This window comes from Neovison vison, chromosome 1 (assembly GCF_020171115.1).
Source record: "Neovison vison isolate M4711 chromosome 1, ASM_NN_V1, whole genome shotgun sequence".
NCBI classification, from domain to species: Eukaryota; Metazoa; Chordata; class Mammalia; order Carnivora; family Mustelidae; genus Neogale; species Neogale vison.
Window position 1 is genome coordinate 256653126 of NC_058091.1, and position 21313 is coordinate 256674438.

Sequence of the window (21313 nt, forward strand, 5' to 3'; positions counted from 1 at the left end):
TTCATTTTAATTCCAGTATAGTTAACATACAGTGTTATATTAGCTTCAGGTGTACAATATAGTGATTCAACACTTCCATACATCACACAGGGCTCATCACAAGGGCCCACCATCTATATTGTTCATTACTCTTATCACAACAATTTCTTAGAATCATTAGGAAAATTTTAAACATCCGGAGATAAGCCAGATAAATATACCTGAGGCAGAAAACTTATAAAATCACCACCAGGAGAAATTATTACATTCCACCTTACTTTTCAAAAAAAAATCTATCAAGAGAACAATTCAAAAAAGGTCACTCATAATTTGTGAATGCACATGGAGTTTTACTTTGTGCATTTTGTCCACCGATGTCAAATTTTCCAAGTGCTTTAGAATTTATAATCATTAAAAAAAATGGAAAAAATGAGAAAATACAGATTAAAAATACTCTGTGAGTTAGCATACATTTTACCAAGTAATCACAAAGAGCCATCATCTTTGTGTTCTTCCAGGCTCTAGTACAGTGTTTGACACAAGGGAGACAGTAAGTGCTTAACAAATGCATAAAGAATTACATAATTATATATAATTCACATAAGATTTGATACCAAAAAATGGTGTATTTGATTTGATGTGATAAAAACAAGTCAATTTAAAAATTTTAAACCAGTTAAAAAATCTAAACCCATAATTTTCCAACTTAAATCCCTTATTTTTCCCATTTATATTGTAATTTCAATTATTAGCTGCTTTAACTTTAGGTTTTCTTGCTCTAAATTTCCTTGTCTAGTACCTCATGCTCTTGAATCAACACTTAAATGCATTAAGGGAAGTTCATACTTAAAAGAATAACTTAGCAAATCCATTCATAAAGCAAAAAGTTTTAAAATCAAATAATTAGGTCTTTACTCAGATTTCTTCAATTTTCTGTTTAGCAGGGGCACAGAATATGTTTGGGTTTTTTACAAGTTATATATATATATTTTTACAACTTCTATATTACGATGTAAGATTAAGTGGGTAAGAGTACAGAAAAATTACCTTTAAAAAAAAGGCCTATCTGAATACTGATGTACTATATGTATTAAATGACAATTAAAAGCACAAATCTCTAAGCAATAAAACAATCCAGCAGTGTAAGCATTAACTTTCCCTATAAGCACAAACCCCTTTCTATGAAAGAAAACCTAACTAACTCTAGTAACACTATCGCAAAGACATATTTACACGGTACATTTAGAGTAAATGTGAAAACATCCCAGAATTAAAGTCTGAAAAGTTTTAAAACACTTAACCGAAAAAAAGCCCAAAAGTCATCAATCATTATTCCTTAACATCCCAAAAGATATTTTTAATTTTCAAAGGTACTTTTTCCCTATAAGTTGCATGACATACTTATTATGCTAAAATATTTTCAAATCTTTAAATGTTTACTGTTTAAAATGTTTTAAAGCTGCTACTTATTTTTCCCCAAAGTAAAAATTCTATACCCAAAACTGTTTTCTTGTGATTGAATTTCTTAAACATCCCTAAAATGTAGTGTTATCAAATACAAATACATATTTCACCAACAACTAAAATATATCCAAGTACCTGGAAAAGCAGCAAGTATATTATTTCAACACTGGATTGCACTTAGAGTTACAGCAGTCCACTGAAGTTACTGTTACAATATGTTTTTGCTTCCTTATTCAAGGGCTTTCCTACTCAATTTACCAGTAACTGCTAATAACATTCTATTCAGGAGGACCTAACAACTGTAGGGAGAGAATGCCATCTGCTGCTTCATGTGTGTACTCAACAGGAGAAAAACAAGCTGGATAACAGGTAGATTAATTATACAAAACAATTCAGAAATCCATATACAAAGCTAGTGCTTAGAAGTTGAAAGGTTCCCATTTCTATTTTTGATAACTTGAAAATTCACCAATGGGCACTTACTGTCTTAATGCAAATTCTAAGTTATTCCACAGAATTATTAGCATACAATGTGCTTCTATATCACTAGTTCATAACTAGAGAGCCAAAGAAAAGGATCATTTGCCTGGGCTTAACAAAGTTATTTCCCATTTCTGGATTACTACACTATCGTATTTATAAACATGTGACTTATACACAGGTGCCCATATAACTTATCATCAAAACAGGGACACCTTTGAGAATGTAAACTGGGGCAATTATCAATTATGCCAGGACAAGTGTGAACCAGGACTATCCGAGGCAAATCTGATGTATCGTCACCCTATTTATAAATTACTATGTTGCCTTTACTCCCTCTGGCTAATAACCTTCTCAATGTTTCAATAACCTTCCTGAAAAGTGATTTGGAAACTTTTAGGAAATAGCTAGATTCAAGAGGATAAAGGAGAGAAAAAATTGTGTGTATGGAAGGGACCAACATGGGAGTACACTCCTAACCACATGGAAGTATCTAGGTAACCACCACAACACAGCTGATTTCTTACTTACTTAACTTTGTTATACTATTTGGAATTCTTTGGAACTAATAAATATCTTTAGGAAAGGCAAATCCTTTATGGGAGAATTCTTTCATACATTAATTGGAATGCCTTCCTTGTGACATCTGGCATATGCTAGGTGTTGGGAAAGAAAGCAAATTTGTAAGGGATATGTGTGTGTGTGTGTGTGTGTGTGTGTGTGTGTGTAGCAGTGTGCACTGTGGTGATGGAGAAAGAGAGGTACAGATCATTTTAGAGGATGAAATTCCCCTGGTGGTGACTGACTGGATAGTTTCAAATTCATTCTATGTGCCAACATTACAGAGACCAAAACCAAAGGTACTACAGAAAAAGAAAACTATACACCAATATCCCTGATGCACAATGATGCAAAAATCCTCAAAAAATATTAACAACATTCTATAACACATTAAAAGGATCATTCACCACAATCAAGTAGGATTTATTTCAGGGATGCAAGGATGGTTCAATATTTGCAAGTCAATCAACATGATACACATGGAGAGGAGAAGTGAGTTGGGGGAAATCGGAGGGGGAGACAAACCATGAGAGACTGTGGGACTCCGAGAAACAAACTGAGGGTTTTGGAGGGAAGGGGGTAGAGGATTGGGTGAGCCTGGTGGTGGGAATTATGGAGGGCACGTATTGCATAGTGCACTGGGTGTGGTGTATAAACAATAAATTTTGGAACACTGAAAACAAAATTAAAAAAATTTTAAAAAAAACAAAGGATAAGCATCGCATGATCATCTCGTGCAGAAAAAGCATTTGATAAAATATGTCAATTCAAGATAAAAACTCTCAAAAAGTGGGTTTAGAGGGAACATACCTCAACTAATAAAGGACATATATGAAAAACCCAAGCTAACACCATACTCGATAGTGGAAAACTGAGCTTTCCCTCTAAGATCCACAGATGTTCACTCTTGCCACTTTTATTCAACATAGTACTGGAAGCCTTAGTCATAGCAATCAGATAAGAAAAAGAAATAAGAGGCATCCACATTGGTAAAGGAGAAGTTAAGCTGTTACTACTTGCAGGTAATATACTATATTTAGAAAACTTTAAAACTCCACCAAAAAAACTACTAGAAGTAATCAATGAATTCAGTAAAGTTGCAGGATACAAATTAATACCCAGAAATTGGTAGCATTTGTATACACTAATAACAAAGTAGCAGAAAGAGAAATTAAGAAAACAATTTCATTTACAATTGTACCAAGAAGAATAAAATATCTAGGAATAAACTTAACCAAGAACTATACTCTGAAACTATAAAACACTGATGAAAGAAAAAGAAGATAATACAAACAAATGGAAAGATAGTCCCTGCTCATGGATTAGAAGAATTAATATTGTTAAAATGTCAATACTACCCTAAGCAATATACAAATTCAATGCAATCTCTATCAAAATAACAATCTCTATCAAAATAACAACAGCATTTTTCACAGAACTAGAAAAAATAATGCTTAAATTTGTATGCAACCACAAAAGAGCCCAAATAGCCCAAGCAATCTTGAGAAAAACAAGGATGTCAAAACCAGGAGTGAAGAAAGGCAGAACAAATTTTTAAGACTAATTTGCCTATTTCAAATTTTAAATCCTAAGAGGAGAAAGAAACTTACTTTCTCCTCAATTTTTGGTACCCTAGCCTAGGAGGCCAAAATTCAGACAAGTTGTATTAATACTATGGCTTATCAGCATCATTGATTAAATATCTCCTTGTGGAGGAGGGCACAGGCTGTAATGAACACTGACTGTTATGTAAGATTGATAAGTCACTGAACACTTCCTCTAAAACTAATAATATACCATTTGTTAACTAATTGAATTTAAATAAAAAATAGCTCTTTGTGGACCTATATTTAAAGGAAAATACATTCCAAGATCTAAATAGCCACATTTTAATTAACATTAGTGAGATTCTGTAACCAACTAAAGCTAAACTGGTATTTATGATAGGTTTGGCTTAAATAAAGGGATTCGGGAACTAAGTTCAAAACTTCCAGGGATGCCTCGATGGCTCAGTCCATTAAGCATCTGCCTTTGGCTCAGGTCTAATGACCTACAGTCTGGGACTGAGCCCCACATCAGATTCCCTGCTCAGTGGAGAGTCTGCTTCTCCCTCCTCTCTTTTTCTGGTCCCTGTTTGTGTGTTCACTCTCTTACTCACCCTCTCTCTCAAATAAATAAAATCTTAAAAAAACAAAAAACAAACAAACAAAAAAAACAAAACTTCCAGCCTTTGGTAAATATTCAGTAGCCAAGATATGTGTGTATGTGTGTAAAAAGGGTTCTTCCTTTTCTAATTTTAATTGAATTAAAAATTAAAACGGACTTTTCCTAATAAATGAATGGATATCACATTTTAAAATGTAAACGTGACATTTAAAACTGATCTCAATCATAAGCTGAGGCAATATATAATTATGGTAAATAGTGGCACCAATTATATAATGAAATCAAAGGAAGAAGGTAATATTTACCACAGAACTGATGTAATACAAAAATTAAAAATACAGCAAAAATTCTTATGTAACATAAGAATCTATTATATTTTTTAAAATTTTAATGTTTTAAATTCTATCCTAATATTTCACATGGGTGATCCATTTACATATACAGTTAAACTAATAGCTATATTTTTAATTAGTACATTTTATTCCAAGAGAGTGCTGGATTATTGTAATCACTAAAGTTCAGAATATTTATGTATCTCAGAAACGATCCACATAGTTCTGTGAGAAACTGGTCGGTTTGCAGACACCTGAATTTGCTCTATCTTCCCGGCCTAGACCTCTGGTGCTTTAGATACAAGGTAGGTTGCATGTCATTGTCATGAATCTCCTTTCCCAGACTTCTAATTCTTAAAGGTCCCTTTTCATACATCAACTATTAATTCAACAAACATTTATTAAGAGTTTACTAATGTTAGGCTCTGCAATGGTCACTGGGGTTACTGGGAATCCTAGCTGTACTGATCTATTTGGATTTCTTCCAATGTGGAACATTTGAGGCTTTGTTCCTGCCTCCTAAAACAGGCATCCTGCTTTACTTCCTTTCCCATGGCTACTACTAGTTCTTTTGGATTCCGTTCACAATTTCCCTCTCAGAAGCCTTCTCTGATTCTCAACATATGGGCTGATACCCTGTCTTCTGTACTCTTATGACACCTTATGCTTACCATTATCACTACATGTATAATACTGTACTTTCTAAATTGATTCATATTTCTATTAAAATTACATATGCATATCATTTAAAAATTAAGCTACCATCCTCTGACATACTCCTTTCTACTTCCAATTCTGACACTTAGTAAATCCACTTTCAACATTTTTAGCTATTTCTTTACTATTTTCATGCATTCTTCTAAATAACATGCTGATAGAGCTTTTCTCTCAGTTTAACTTTAGACATTATCTTTCGACTCCCTAACATATTTATGACAATGTACCTATTATTCACAAAGAAGCTATATAGTACTATGATTGAATTTCCTTTCTTGTACATTTAGTTTGATTCACTTTTCATTTGCCCTTAATTTTCTGTTTCTATATATCATGAACCCAAATCCGTAAACTCTCTCAATTCCTCCCAATGTGATCCACCATATTAGGCAATCAGTTGAAAGAAAGAAAGAGGAGGAGGGGGGAGGGGAGGAAAGGGAAAGGAAAGGGAAGGGAAGGAGGTGGAAGAAATGGAAAGGAAGGAGAAAGGAAGGAAAGGAAAGGAAAGCCCAAAGACCTCCCACCTATTCCAGTGCGGACTGGTTGCTCTCACTGGAGGCACAGATGGCAAACAAGCTGGAAATGTCCTTTGCCTCTCTCCTCTGTTGGATTCCCTGATTCTCAGATCCCACGCCTGCCTTCCTCTTTCTGGATTTAATCTCTTAATTTTGTGGAACACAGCCTCCAGCACCTTCCTGGTAAAGGATGTAGGGGAAGCAAAAGTTGAGTCTCCGTCTGTCTGAAAATGTCTTTATTCTACCTTCATACTTGTTTAACTTTGGTTTATAAAATTTCAAGTTGGAATTCATTGTTTTGCCCAAAAAACACGAGGGTGTTGTTCCACCGTCTTTCATTTCTAGTGCTGCAACTGAGAAGGACAATATAATTTTCATTCCTAATCCTTTGAATGTGACCTCTTTCATCTCTGGAAGCTTTCAGGATCTTTTACAACCTCCCTCCTGATGGTTTGAGTTTCCAATGATGTGTCTGAATATGGATCTTCTTTCACTCACTTTGCTGGACCCCTGCATAGTCCTTTTCAATATGAAACCTCTTATATTACAAGAAATTTTCTAGTAGTCATTCAAATTCTCTTACTAGCACTCACTAATCCATTGCTGGGCTTCTTAGATTGTCTAATTTTCTTAACTTTTTTTCTTCTATTGCCCATTTTTATTGTAACTTTCTGGTGATATTTGCTACTTTATCTTCTAAATTGTCTACTAAGATTGAATTTATGCTATCATGTCTTAAATTGCAAAGAGTTCTTTCTTCTTTGAATTATCTTCTTTATGGAATCGTCTTGTTTTGTGGTTGCAATGTTATTTTGTCTTGCTCCAATTTCTTATTTGCTGTTTGGTTTTCTCTCTGATTTTCATTTAAGAGGCTTTCTTCAAAAGGCTGGCAGTTGTCAACTATCTGTTCACTTCTGAGAATGAGTCACTCAAGACTCTTTGTTCACAATAGAATTTGTAACCTGGTAAACTTGACTATAGGTTCATAATGTAGGCTTGTTTTTAAATTGGGGATCCCACACACCTGTATTTATGGGACTCTCTTAAATATGTTCTTACCCCTAAAAGCATTCACTTTTCATTTGCCCTTAATATCAATATCTTGCTTTGGGGTTTCAAGCCCGGCTAACAGTGTTAGGATAGCAAGAGTTGGGAAGTGTCTAGGAGGATTTTCTGTCTAGTGTCTCATCTCATTTACATCCAGGCTGTCCAAACTTCTATGAAAAAGAAACATTCCTGTGTCCTGCAAGAACTAGGGAGGAGTCTCTAGCTGTGCGGGAGTAGGCGGGAGCCATCAGAACTGAACTAATCTAAATATATATTTCAAAACAGTTCTCCTACTTCAGGCCAGACCCTGAGCCCTAATCTTCAAAGTATCTAGCATTTCCAAGTTCTGAGCCTTTCCAGGATTCTTATTGCAAACTGCCTGCCTAATTATTGCCTTCTTCCACTCAAGCATGTGAGGTTTAGTTCTTTCACTTATATTAAGCCAAATACAACTTCTATATCTGGTTGCTAGTTTCAAGTATGTCATGGTCTAGCATCTCTCCAACTTTTTTCCTTGTAAGTATATTGGTTTTATTTTTATTCCTTTACTGTCATTACAGTAGGTTTTCAAGGTGTGAAAGAGGATAATTGTGAATATTCAATTTGCTACATTTAAGTCGAGTGACTATAAGTATTTGTTTTGTAGATTAAAAATTCCAAATATAGTAAAAGGAATAAAATAGTAATAAACACTCATGCAGACCCACCATGCAGATTAAGAAATAAATCATTAGAGACACAAGTCAAGTCACTTGTGCCTTTTTCTCTAATCCCATGCTTCTGCTCAACCAGAGAAAACTATTTGCCTGAGTTCAGCTTTTAACCAATCTCATGTATATCTTTATATTTTTATTATATAAAGAATTCATGAACATATATTATTCTTAACATTTGATAGAGGGAGTATCATATTACATATATCCTTCAACAACTTTTTTTCATACAACAATAGAGAGGCTTTTTTGGATTTAGCCAAAAATGAATGTAGTTTAGATCATTCATTTTCATTGCTATACAGAATCCCATTGTATGACTACACAACAATCTATTTATCCATTCCCCTGCCAATGGGCAAGTTTCCTTTTATTTTTGCAATTACACATCATGCTTCTATGAGTAATCTTTTATAAAAAAAAAATAAAATCATATTGAGGTATAACACACATAGAGTACATAAATCAGAATTATGAGCTCAGTGAATTTTTACTTATGTGTATATCAAGATAAAAATATTTCCAGCTCCTCAGAAAGCTCCTTTGCTCACTTCTGCAATGAATATACTCTCCCTCCCCAAAGGTCACCACCATTCTGACTTTTATCACCATAATTTAGTTTGACTATCATTAAATTGTTAAGTAGACTCATAAAATACATATACTTTTCATTCATCATCATGGCAAATGGATTAGCATAAATTCATCCGTAAATTTTTGCATGTAGCATTTTTTCCCCTTTTCTTTTACAGCCATGAAGTATTTACACCGCATGACTACATACTAATTTATCCATTCGACTGTTGACAGACATGGGTTTCCAGTTCTTAGATGTTATAAATGAAGCTGCTATGAACATTCTTGTTCATGTCACTTGGTGGCTATATAAACTCATTTCTTTACCCAAGTGTAAAGCTGATGAGTTATATGGTAGATTACATTCAGCTTTAGCAGATATCACCGAAGAGTTTTCCAAAATGGTTACATCAATCTACAGGAGTTTCATGTCTTCCACATCATCATCAAGGCTTGGTTTAATCAGTCCCTTTCATTTTTAGCCATTATGGCAGATATGTAATAGTAATTCACTTAAGTTTTAATTAGTATTTCTCTGATAATGAGCAATGTTAGGTATCTTTTTGTGATTACTGGCCGCTTAAATATCACCTTTCGATGAGCTTGTTTAAATCTTTTCCCCATTTTAAAAGTGAGGGGTTTTTTTTGTAATAGCTGAGACACTCACCTATTATATAATTCACACATTTAAAGTATACAATTCAAAGGTTTTTAGTATATTCACAGATATTTGCAACTATCATCACAATCAATTCTAGAATATTTTCAATACCTTAAAAAAAAAACCACCTTACTAGGAAATCAATAATCTACTTTTGTTTCTATAGATTTGCCTATTTTAGAAATTTCATATCAATGAAATCACACACTATTTGTTCTGTGGTGCCTGGCTTCCTTCAATTGGCATAATATTTTCAAGAATCACCTATGTTGTACCATGTATCAATACTTCATTCCTTCTTCTCACTGAGTAATATTCCATTTTGGCATATACCAGTTTTTAGTTAACCATTCCTCAGTTGATGGGCATTTGGACTTTTTTCTACTTCATGGTATTACGAATAATACTTCAGTGAATAGTTGTGTAAAATTCTTATGTGGATGTGTGTTTTTATTTCTCTTGGGTATATACACTGGAGTTACTGGATCATATAGTAATTCTCTGTTTAACTTCTTGAAGATCGTCCAGACTGCTTTCCAAACTGGTTGTACCATTTTTGACCTGCTCCGTTTCCGACCTGGGCCAGTTCACCCCTCCTTAGGCAACCTGGTGGTCCCCCGCTCCCGGGAGGTCACCATATTGATGCCGAACTTAGTGCGGACACCCGATCGGCATAGCGCACTACAGCCCAGAACTCCTGGGCTCAAGCGATCCTCCTGCCTCAGCCTCCCGAGTAGCTGGGACTACAGGCGCGCGCCACCGCGCCCGGCTGGTTGTACCATTTTTATATGCTCACCTATAGTGTATGAAGGTCCAATTTCTCCACATCCTCACCAATATTATTATCTGTCCTTATGATTTTATCCATCCCAAGGGTTGTGAAGTAGTAACTCATTGTAATAATGACATGGATTTTCCTGAATTACAGTGATTAAATTTTTCATGAATTATAGTGATGTCAAACATCTTTTCATATGCCTGTTAGCCATTTATGTGTCTTCTTTGGAGAAACGTCTATCAAATCTTTTGTCCATTTCTAAATTGGTTTACTCATCTTTTTATTATAGAGTTGTAAGAGCTCTTTATAAGGGGCGCCTGGGTGGCTCAGTGGGTTAAAGCCTCTGCCTTCGGCTCAGGTCATGATCCCAGGGTCTTGGGATCGAGCCCCGCATCGGGCACTCTGCTCAGCAGGGAGCCTTCTTCCCCCCCGCCATCTCTACCTGCCTCTGCCTACTTGTGATCTCTCTCTCTGTCAAATAAATAATTTTTTTAAAAAAGAGCTCTTTATAAATTTTGATACAAGTCTCTTTTCATATAAATGATCTGCATATATTTTCTACCATTCTGTGGGTTGTGTTTTCATTTTCTTTCTTTCTTTTTTTTTTTTTAGAGATTTTATTTGTTTATTAGACAGAGATCACAAGTAGACAGAGAGGCAGGCAGAGAGAGAGAGAGGGAAGCAGGCTCCCTGCTTTGCAGAGAGCCCGATGCGGAACTCGATCCCAGGACCCTGAGATCATGACCTGAGCCGAAGGCAGTGGCTTAATCCACTGAGCCACCCAGGTGCCCCGTGTTTTCATTTTCTTGATGGTGTCATTTGAAGCACAAAACTTTTGATGAAGTCCAATTTCTCTCTTTTTGTCTTTAGCTGCTTGTGCTTTCAGTATTGTATCGAAGAAGCCATTACCCAATCCAAAGTCAGGAAGTTTTACTTCTGTGTTTCTTCCTAAGAGTTTCATAGTTTTAACGCTGACATTTAAGTCTGGTTCACTTTGAAGTAATTTTTGGGTATGGTGGGAGATAGGGTTCCACCCTCATTCTTTTGCATGTGGATATTCAGTTGTCCCAGCACCATTTGTTGAAAAGCTTACTTTTTCACCACTGGCTTGTCTTGGCATTCTTGTCAAAAATAAACTGCAAATGGGAAGGTTTAGACCTGGACTCTCTCAATTCTATGTCGCTGACCTATATGTCTATTGCTAAGCAGTACCACACTGTCTCAGTTACTGTTGCTTTGTAGCAAGTTGTGAAATTGGAAAGAGAGTGCTCCTCTTTTTCAAGATTGTTTTGGCTCTTCTTGGTCTATTGATTCCCGTATGAATTGTAGGGTAAGACTGCCAACTCTGTAAACTAAGACAGCTAAGATTTTCTTTAAGATTTTGTTTATTTATTTGACAGACAGAGGCACAGTGAGAGAGGGAACACCAGCAGGGAGGGTGCGAGAGGAAGAAGCAGGCCTTCTGTTGAGCAGGGAGCCCAGCGCAGGGCTCGATCCCAGCACTCTGGGATCATGACCTGAGCCGAAGGCAGATGCTTAATGACTGAGCCACCCAGGCGCCCCAATAGCTAAGATTTTTATGAAGATTGTGCTGAAGGTATAGATCAATCTGTGGAGTATTGCCACCGTAACAGTAAGATTTTTTCCCCCCGAGATTCACTTATTTATTTTAGAAAGCACAAGCGAGGCAAGGGGCAAACGGAGAGAGAGAGAGAGAAAAGCAGACTCCCTGCTCTGCTGAGCAAGGAGCCTGACACAGGGCTCAGTCACGAACCTGAGACCAAGACCTGGGACAAAATCAAGTCAGAGGCTCAACCACTAAGCCACCCTGGTACCCCAATAGTAAGTCTTCTGATTCGTGACCATGGGATATCTTTCCATTTATTAGATTTTCTTTTATTTATTCCAACAATGATATGTACTTTCCACTTTAAAAGTTTTGTACTTCTTTTGTTAAATTTATTCTTAAGTATTTAATTTTTTTTGGTGCTATTGTAAATGAAATTTTTTGTTCATTTCCTTCACAGGTTGTATATTGCAAGTAAATAGAAATTCAAATGATTTTTTTATACTGGTCATCTATTCTGCAAACTTACCAATTTTTAAAATTAGTTCTAATAGTACTTAAGTGATTCTTAAGATTTTCTGTATTCATGCCATCTGTGAACAGTGGTTTACTTCCTCTCTTCCAATCTGTGTGACTTTAATTTTTATTGTCTGATATTCCTGACCAGAACCTCTAGTACAATGTTTAATCTATGTAAGAGACATCCTTGTCTTGTTCTTGATCAGAGGAAAGTGTTTATAAGTCATTAGATTCAGTTAGCCTGTATTTTTAAAAATTTTTTGCATCTATATTCATAACAGATATTGGTCACTACATTTTTTTGTATGTATATGGTCTTGGTATAAAATTGGTATAAAGTGGCCTCACAGAATGATTTGGGAAGTGTCCCCTCCTCTTCCACTTTTTGGAAGCATTTATAAAGAACTGCTATCTATCCTTTGAATATCTGGGCCTGGGCTCTTCTTGGTGGGTCATCTGATGACTAATTCAATCTCTTTAGTTGTCATATGCTTATTCAGATTTCTATATTCTCTTGTACAAGTTTCAGTTGTTTATATTTTTATATAAACCTATCCATTCCGTCTAAGTTATCTAACTTACTGGCATTCAGATGTTCATAAAATTACATTAAAATCATTTTCATTTCTATAAGGTCAGTAGTAATGTCTTCTATTTCATCCCTGATTTTAGTACTCTATTGTTATGTAGCTAAAGGTATATAAATTTCATTTTTTTTTAACAAAGAACCAACATTGTATTTCACTGACTTTTGTTACTGTTTTCAAATTTCTATTTCATCAATTTCTACTCTAATCTTTATTACATGATTCCTTCTGCTTGCTTTAGGTTTAGTTTCTTCTTATTTTTCCAGTGTCTTAAGGTGGAAGATCGGGCCATTTACCTAAGATATCTATTTTTAAAGTAGGTGTTTTAAGCTATGAATTTATCCCTAAGTACTGCTTTAGCTAAATTTTGTAAGTTTTCTATGTTGTGTCATTTTCTTTCATCCGAAAGTATTTCTTAATTTTCCTTGTGATTTCTTCTTTGACTCATTGGTTATCTAGAAGTATGTTGTTTATTTTCTATATACTTAGGAGTTCCTCACATTTCTTTCCATTACTGATTTCCATGCATTCCATAGTGATTAGAGAACACAACAGTACTATTTTAATTCTTCTAAACTTATCAAGTCTTGCTTTATGACTGAGCATATGGTCTATTCTGGTCAATGTTCTGTGAGGACTTGATAAGAATGCATATTCTGCGGGCACCTAGGTGGCTCTGTCGGTTAAGTGTTTGTCCTCAGCTCAGGTCATGATCGCAGGGTCTGGGATTGAGCCCTATGGTAAGCTCTCAGCTCACTGGGGAGCCTGTTTCTCCCTCTCCCTCTGCCTGCTGCACACCCCCCCCCCCCGCCACTTGTGTGCTCTCTCTGTCAAATAAATAAAATCCTCTTAAAAAACGGAACGCGTATTCTGCTGCTGTTGGGTGTAGTGTTCCATAGTTGCCTATGGTCTACTTGGTTTACAGAGTTGTTCAAGACCTTCTTCAGACATTCTGCTAGTTGTTCTATTGATTATTTTTAAAACGAAGTCATTAAATCTTCAACTATTATTATTATTTCTGTCACTTTTGTTTCATATATTTTGGACCTCTCTTGTTAGGTACATATATGTTTTAATTGCTATATCTTCCTCATGGGTTGACCCTTTTATCATAAAATGTTCCTGTTTATCCTTAGTGGCATTTTTTGTTTTAAAGTCTACTTTGTTTGGTATTAGTATAGACACTCCAGCTTTGTAATGGTTGCTGTCTACATGATAGATCTTTTGCTATCCTTTTACTTTCAACTTATTTGTATTCTTAAATTTAAAATGTATGTTCTATAGACGTAGATAGTATGTGTAACATTATTTTTTTAAAAATCCAATCTAATAATATCTGCTATTGGTTGGGTTGCATAATCCAGTCTAAATTTAATGTTATTATTGATAATGTTAGATCTATGCCCCTAATTTTTGTCATTTTTTTCCTTTAGCCTTCCTATGAGAGTGCTTTTACATTAAATGTGCTGCTTTTACATTAAATGAATACTTTCTAGTTAATATTTTAGTAACTTTAATTTTAATAATTTTTTAACTATATATTTTTTAGTACTTTCTGGGTAGTTTCCCTAGGACTCAACCTATACATCTTAGCAGAATCTACCTCAGATTTATACTAACTTAATTCCAAAAGACAAAGAAATGTTATTCCCATATAGCTCTATTCCTTCTTCTCCCTTTTCGTAATATTATTGTTATTATATGATAAAATTTATTACTTTATATATTATACATCCAACATCGATCATGATAATTATTTCTTCATTTAATTTTACTTCTTTTAATGAAGTTGAGAGAAAGAGCAAAAACATATGTCTAAAGTGTTTGTTACGTCAACTTTCTTATTTACCATTTCTGGTTCTTTTTTATTGGTTCTTGTGGATTCGAGTTGCCATCTTGTGTCATTTCCTTAGCCCCCAACTTTGCTACTACCGATCTTCTTCATGCTGTTATTGGCAAATATATTAAATATTACATATGCTATATGCCGTCAATACAGTGTATATGTGTATAAAATATGTAATTATCTTATCCAATTGCTTTTTAAATCAGTTAAGAGAAAAAGTACTATATTTTAAAATTGCCTAATTACCTTCACTGACCATAATAAGGAGCTCATTTTTTTTTTAATTTTTAATTTTTTATTTTTTATAAACATATAATATATTTTTATCCCCAGGGGTACAGGTCTGTGAATCGCCAGGTTTACACACTTCACAGCACTCACCAATTTAAGGAGCTTATTTTATACATAATAAACACTGTTCTTTCATGTGGATTTATCTGAGGTCACTTGCTTTTAACCTAAAGTACTTTTATTAGTATTTCTTAGAAGGCAGCTTTGAAAGCAATGAATTCTCTGTTTTTTGTTTGCCTGGTAATGTCTTTAATTTTCCAAAATAGTTTTGCTGGATATAGAATTCTTGGTTACTGGTTCAGCACTTTGACCATGTCATCTACTGTCTTTTGACCTCTGCTGTTTCTAAAGACTAATCAGCTATTGGTCTTATTGGTGTCCCTTGCATGTAACGCGTAATTTTCTTTTTGTATTCTTTCTTTCTTTTTTTTTTAAAAGATTTTTATTTATTTATTTGACAGAGAGAAATCACAAGTAGACAGTGAGGCAGGCAGAGAGAAAGAGGAGGAAGCAGGCTCCCTGCCAAGCAGAGAGCCCAATGCGGGACTTGATCCCAGCATCCTGAGATCATGACATGAGCCAAAGGCAGAGGCCTAACCCACTGAGTCACCCAAGTGCCCTGTTTTCTTTTTTTTTTTTTAAGATTTATTTATTTGACAGAGAGAGACACGGAGAGGGAGGGAACACAAGCAGCGGGGAAAGATAGAGGTAGAAGCAGGCTTCCTGCTAAGCAGAGAGCCCAATGCAGGGCTCAATCCCAGGACCCTGGGATCATGACCTGAGCTAAAGGCAGATGCTTAACAACTATGCTACCCAGGAGCCCCTTTCTTGAAGTTTTTATTCAACATTTCCATACATCACCCAGTGCTCATCACAAATGTACTCTAATCCCTATCACCAATTTAACCCATCCCCCCCACCCACCTCCCTCTGGTAACTGTGATGAATATTCTTTCTCATGCTGCTATCAACAATTTCTCTTTCAGGATTATTACTATGATGTGTTTTTAATGTGGATCTTTGTTGTATTCTTTGATGTGCAATGTTTTCCAACAAATGTGGTAAATTTTAAGCCATTATTGCCTTATTTATTTTTTAAAGATTTATTTATTTGAGAGAGAAAGAATGCATGCAAGGGAATGGGGGAGGGGCAGAGGGAAAGGAGAGAGACTCTCAAGCAGATTCCCCACTGAGCATGGAGCCCGTCTCAGGACTTAGAGATCACTATCTGAGCCAAAGGCAGATGCTTAAGACACTATCCTCAAGCTTGTTAATCCTTTATTCTGTCGGTTTAAATATACTGTTGAGGCCTTCAAGTGAACTTTTCATTTTTAATTACTGTACTTTTCAATTACAGAATTTCTATTTTTTCCATCTTTAATAATTTGTATCTCTATTGGAATTCTCTATTTGGTGACATACTGTTATCATACCTTACTTTACATAACAAGTCTTAACAATACTGAGTCTTCCAATTTACAAATAAGGTATATAGCTATTTATTTAGGCCTCATTTCATTTCTTTCAATAATGTTTTACAGTTTTCACCTAGTCTAAGTGTATATGTATTTTCAACTTTTCAAGATATTGCTAAACTATTATCAAAAAACATTTTACTGGTTTGGATTCCACTAGGAGTGTTTTCTATTTTACTTCCTCAAAAATACATGCTTTCATCAGACTTTTTAACTGTCTCCAGCTAATAGGTATGATATCATATCTCACTACAGCTTTAATTTGCATTTCCCTAAGTCCATGAAAGGATGAACATTTTTTTATGTTGATTAGAGACTATGATTTCCTCTTTTGTAAATTGTTTATTCATATCTTTGGCCCATTTTTCTATGAGGCTATTTTTCTCTTATTGATTAATAGAAATTGTTTATATAACTGGGTATTGATTCTCTTTAAGTTACATGTATCAGGTCTCATCCTGTCTCCAGTTTGTCTTTTTATTTTGTTTACTGTATATTTTGAGCTGCAGAAATTTTTATTTTTAATATGGGTAGAATTAATCAACCTTTGCATTTACAGTTTGGGCTTTTTATGCCTTAAGAAAAAAAATCCTTCCTATCCCTAAATGATAATCTTCTGCTTTTCACACTAAGATCACTGACTAATTTAGATTTAATTTTCATATGCTGTGGATTAATAATCCAAATATTTACAAAGATATAACCAAAAGCCCAGCACCCTTTATGTAGAAGTCTGCCTTTCCTTATTATATAGCATTTCACTGTATAAGTGGGGGTGAATTTTGTAATTTTTTATTTGTCCATCTTCCTCTTTAATTATAAACTTAGTGGAGAGATGGACCATTGTATTTGCTATTGTATCCCTGGTACTAATATGCAGTAGTGACTTATTAATATTCACTGGATATAAGGAACAGGTAAGAGGGAAAGAAGTGCAGCACACACAAAGCATGTCATAGAGTAGAATTCAGTGTCAAAAGAAAAGGCTACAAAGGTACGAAAACCCTGACCATAATAAGGAGCTTATTTTATACATAATGAGAAACCAGTAAGAATTTCAAGCAGAGAAATTCTGCAAATTTTAAAGTCTGAAAAAAGCAAGTATTAAGACAACACACAGCAACACATACTGTACTGGGAGAGGGAGAATAAACTATTCAAACACTTGGGAGGGCAACTTGATAATATCTTGTGAAGCTGAAGATACGTAGTCTATAGCCCAGCAATTCCACTCCCAGGATTCACCTTCAAGACACTCATACATATGCATGAGGAAAAAGGAATTAGAATGTTTACTGCACTATTTTCTATAATCTTAAAAACTGGAAACAATCTAACATAAATTAACAGAAAAATACGTCTGTAATGGCACAGTAATATACTGTAATACCATTTAATAATTTTAAAAAATTAGGTCTATATGTATCACCATGGATAAATCTCAACAACAAGGTTGATCAAAAATGGCAAGTTTCTGCATACTAATTTTCTATAAAGTAACAGTGTTACGTTTTGTTTAGAACTACATAGAAATGTGGGAATAGAACAAAATCATGCATGAAAATAACACTAAATTTAGAATAATGGTTACTTTGAGGGCAAGAAGTAAGAACAGAATCAGAACAACAGGCCACTAACGTTTCATTTAAAAGCATACAGATCTGAAGCAAACAGAGCAAAGCATTCAGATTTGACAAAGCTGGAGGGTGGGTGTATGAGTATTCATTACACTATTCTCTCTGGTTTCTGCTGAAGGAAGGATTACTTTCCTTCATTTTCCATACTACCACAAGGCAGTATGGAAAATGGACTGAAGTGGGGAAAAGGCAAAAAAGGAAACAAAGAGGAGAGTCAGAAAACTTTTGAAGTCCAGTGAGAAATGATAAGCAGTACCAGTGAGGATAAAAACTGAGGGCCTGGGGCACCTGGGTGGCTCAGTGGTTTAGGCCTCTGCCTTCAGCTCGGGTCATGATCTCGGGGTCCTGGGATTGAGCCCCACATCGGGCTCTCTGCTCAGTGGGGAGCCTGCTTCCCCCTCTCTCTCTGCCTGCCTCTCTGCCTACTTGTGATCTCTCTCTGTCTATCAAATAAATAAATAAAAATCTTTAAAAAAAAAAAAAACTGAGGGCCTGAGGAAAGAGTCAAATTGAGAGATACTAAGAAAATAAAATCTGCAAGATAAGCCGACAGACCAGATATAAAAAGTAAGAACAAAGTGGAAATTTGGGGTTCACAGTCATTCTTCCCCAAAATTGGAAAGTAGGAGGAATGGGTTTTGGGAGATTCAGACCTATTTAGATTGGAAGGCCTATTCAATATTGCAGTGAAAGATCCAAAAGGAGGCAGTACAGCAAAGTGATAAGCATGACAGGCTCTCTTATCAGGTGTTCTGGGTTCAAACCCAGATTCAACCACTTAAACACATTAATTAACCATTTCAAACCTCAGGTTCCAAATCTGTAAAAAGGGGTGGGCAGAGTGTTAATAAAAACAACTATTCCCACAGGTCTTTGTGAGATGAAATTAGATGCCTGTCAAGTGCTATGTGAAATCTTTGACACAGACTATTTCTTCAAAAATGCCTACAGCTACTATTTATGACTCTTCTTTCTCATTTAGAGCACATGCTTCTATTCTATACATCACTTAGGATTCCTCAATGATTCCACCTGGGTTCCTGAAGCACTTATTATGCATATCTAAAAATTTGAGGATGCTTAGCAGTATACCTTATTTAAAATTGCCAAATAATTTCACTAAATAATTTCACTAATCTCATTTTCCAACTCAAGAACAGACCCTTTATCACATGAATGTATTATGTATAAGATCTAGACCCAAATTCTATGGAATTCTACTAAATATATACATTCAAACATTATTTAGTAGAAAGCATATAAGCAATATGCCAGGCACTTGGAGGTTATAATAAAAAAGGCGGAGACAGCCCTAACCCGAATTATAGTCAATGTATGTTTTGCTAACAAACAATTACAATGCAGTGTAATAGTGCTAAAATAGGGTGTTAGAGAACACAGAGAAAAAGGTCAGAATTTAAGAAGGTCATCCTAAAGGATGGAGTATCTGATGTGAAAGATAAAGTAGAAGTCAACAGAGTAAGACAGGAAGGTGGAAGTTTGATTTAAAAGAAATAATGTTCTAGGCAGAGGAAACATCTGTCTGAAGGCCCAGAATCGACAGAGAACACAAGCTGTTGAAGCTGAAAAAACTTCAGTACACATAAAGTATGCAGTACAAATATGGAGGACTGACACATGAAACTGCTGACATACATAGAAAAAAGACTGGGAAGAACTTTGTAAGTCATGCTTTATATGGTTCAATTAAATGAGATAATGCTTAAGAGTGTTCAGTATAGTTACTGATTAAAGAAAATAAGTGCACACTAAGTATTTTTTGCCTACTAGTTATCTAACACTCTCCCCATTTTTTGCCACAGTTTGGAATGTGACAATATACTCACCAAAAAATATATATATATATTTTCCATCTGCTCTTCCTTGGTTGGTTGCCAAAAAACTAGTAGAGAACTTAAAATGTCTCAGATGGTTTGTTTCATTTGTAAAATGGGAACCATAATCCCAACTTTGAAAAAGAGAAACAAAATAATACCAACTTTGCAGGATTACTGTAAGGATTAGAAGGAGTGTGAAGAGTTCCTAGAGGAGTGCCAGGGCACATATCAAGGACCCCCCAAAACTCTCTTCAAGGCTTTACAAAGGCAGATTGGCAGACAAGCCCGAGAAAGGGAAAGCAGAAAGCTCTGACTTCCCTTTAAGACTGTGCAGTAGGAATGCCTTGGAAATAAAATCACTGTAGGACTACACACTTTAAAAAAAAAGCAGCATTAGATGCATACACCAAAAACATTAAGTTATAATGGAAGAATCAACCCCAGTCTAGGATACGCTCATTTTTTCCTAATTTGTAAGCTCTTTCAAAAAAGAAAAACCGACCTTCTATAATTCACTTTTTTTCACAATTACCTTATAAAGATATAAATGTGTCTTTTTCTGTGACCTGTTTCTTGACATCTAAAACTCTCACATATATTTTTTCTATTTTTTTTAATGTAACAACAAAAATTCTGGAAAAAAATTCCTAAATCCCATTGATGTAAACAACTAGTGTCATTTTACATATATCTTTCCTAGTACTTTAAACACAATTAATATGAAGGCTTTTCTACTCCATGTTTTACTATTCTGATTTAAGACCCAGACCAAACATATATTGGATTACTAATGTTTAAAGAGTATTCACTTTTGTGAAAGCATAGTATCAAACTCTCTGGGTACATTTAAAATCAGACAATTTATCATAATTTCATTTATTCTCAACCTTCAAGTAATACAACTTAGATTTTAAAAGAGATACCCTGTATAAATGTCATACCATGTAATTTTTGTCTGACTCTAATTTGGTCTGACTCTAATTATTTCTAGTTACTCCTTTTTCTCCCTAATGGTCCCATTCAATGGCAACTAAATTCTAAGAAAGTTTTATTGAAATGGCAATAAAATATCAAAATATATTTGAAAAAGGAAGCACCAAGCTATATCACTTTCTTAAAAAGCAAAGAAAACAAAGCCGAAATAAATGAAAGGATGATATTAACAAAACCAAACAAAAATTTTTCCCACTGTTATACGACTATTATGAACGGAAAAGCATAAATGTATTGAAGGTTATGCTAAATTTCCCATAGGGGAAAAAACTCAGTTCAATATTAAAAGCTTATTCTAAATATTTCAAATAAGAAATCCTTCAACATTACTAATAGAAGCTATAAATCCAAAGGAGGTAAGATTGTCCTTAGAACTTCTTATAGAGAAGGCTTAGAAAGAGTTACTGTTTCAGAAGAAAAAGAAAACCTCATAGATCTTACTCAGTGTCACAAGTACTACTAAATATCCAGTTAGGGTTCACATAAATTAGCCCTCAATAATCCCTCATTATGCCTTAAAATCAATTCATCGAAATTTGTTGATGCTAAACTTTCAATCATCATACTACAA

General features: G+C 34.8%; 1 protein-coding gene across 7 annotated transcripts in view; it reads right to left on the bottom strand.

Moving 5' to 3' along the window:
* The window catches only part of RANBP17 (RAN binding protein 17), a 319157-nt gene that overhangs the window by 220308 nt on the left and 77536 nt on the right, over window positions 1–21313 (bottom strand). The window lies entirely within an intron of this gene.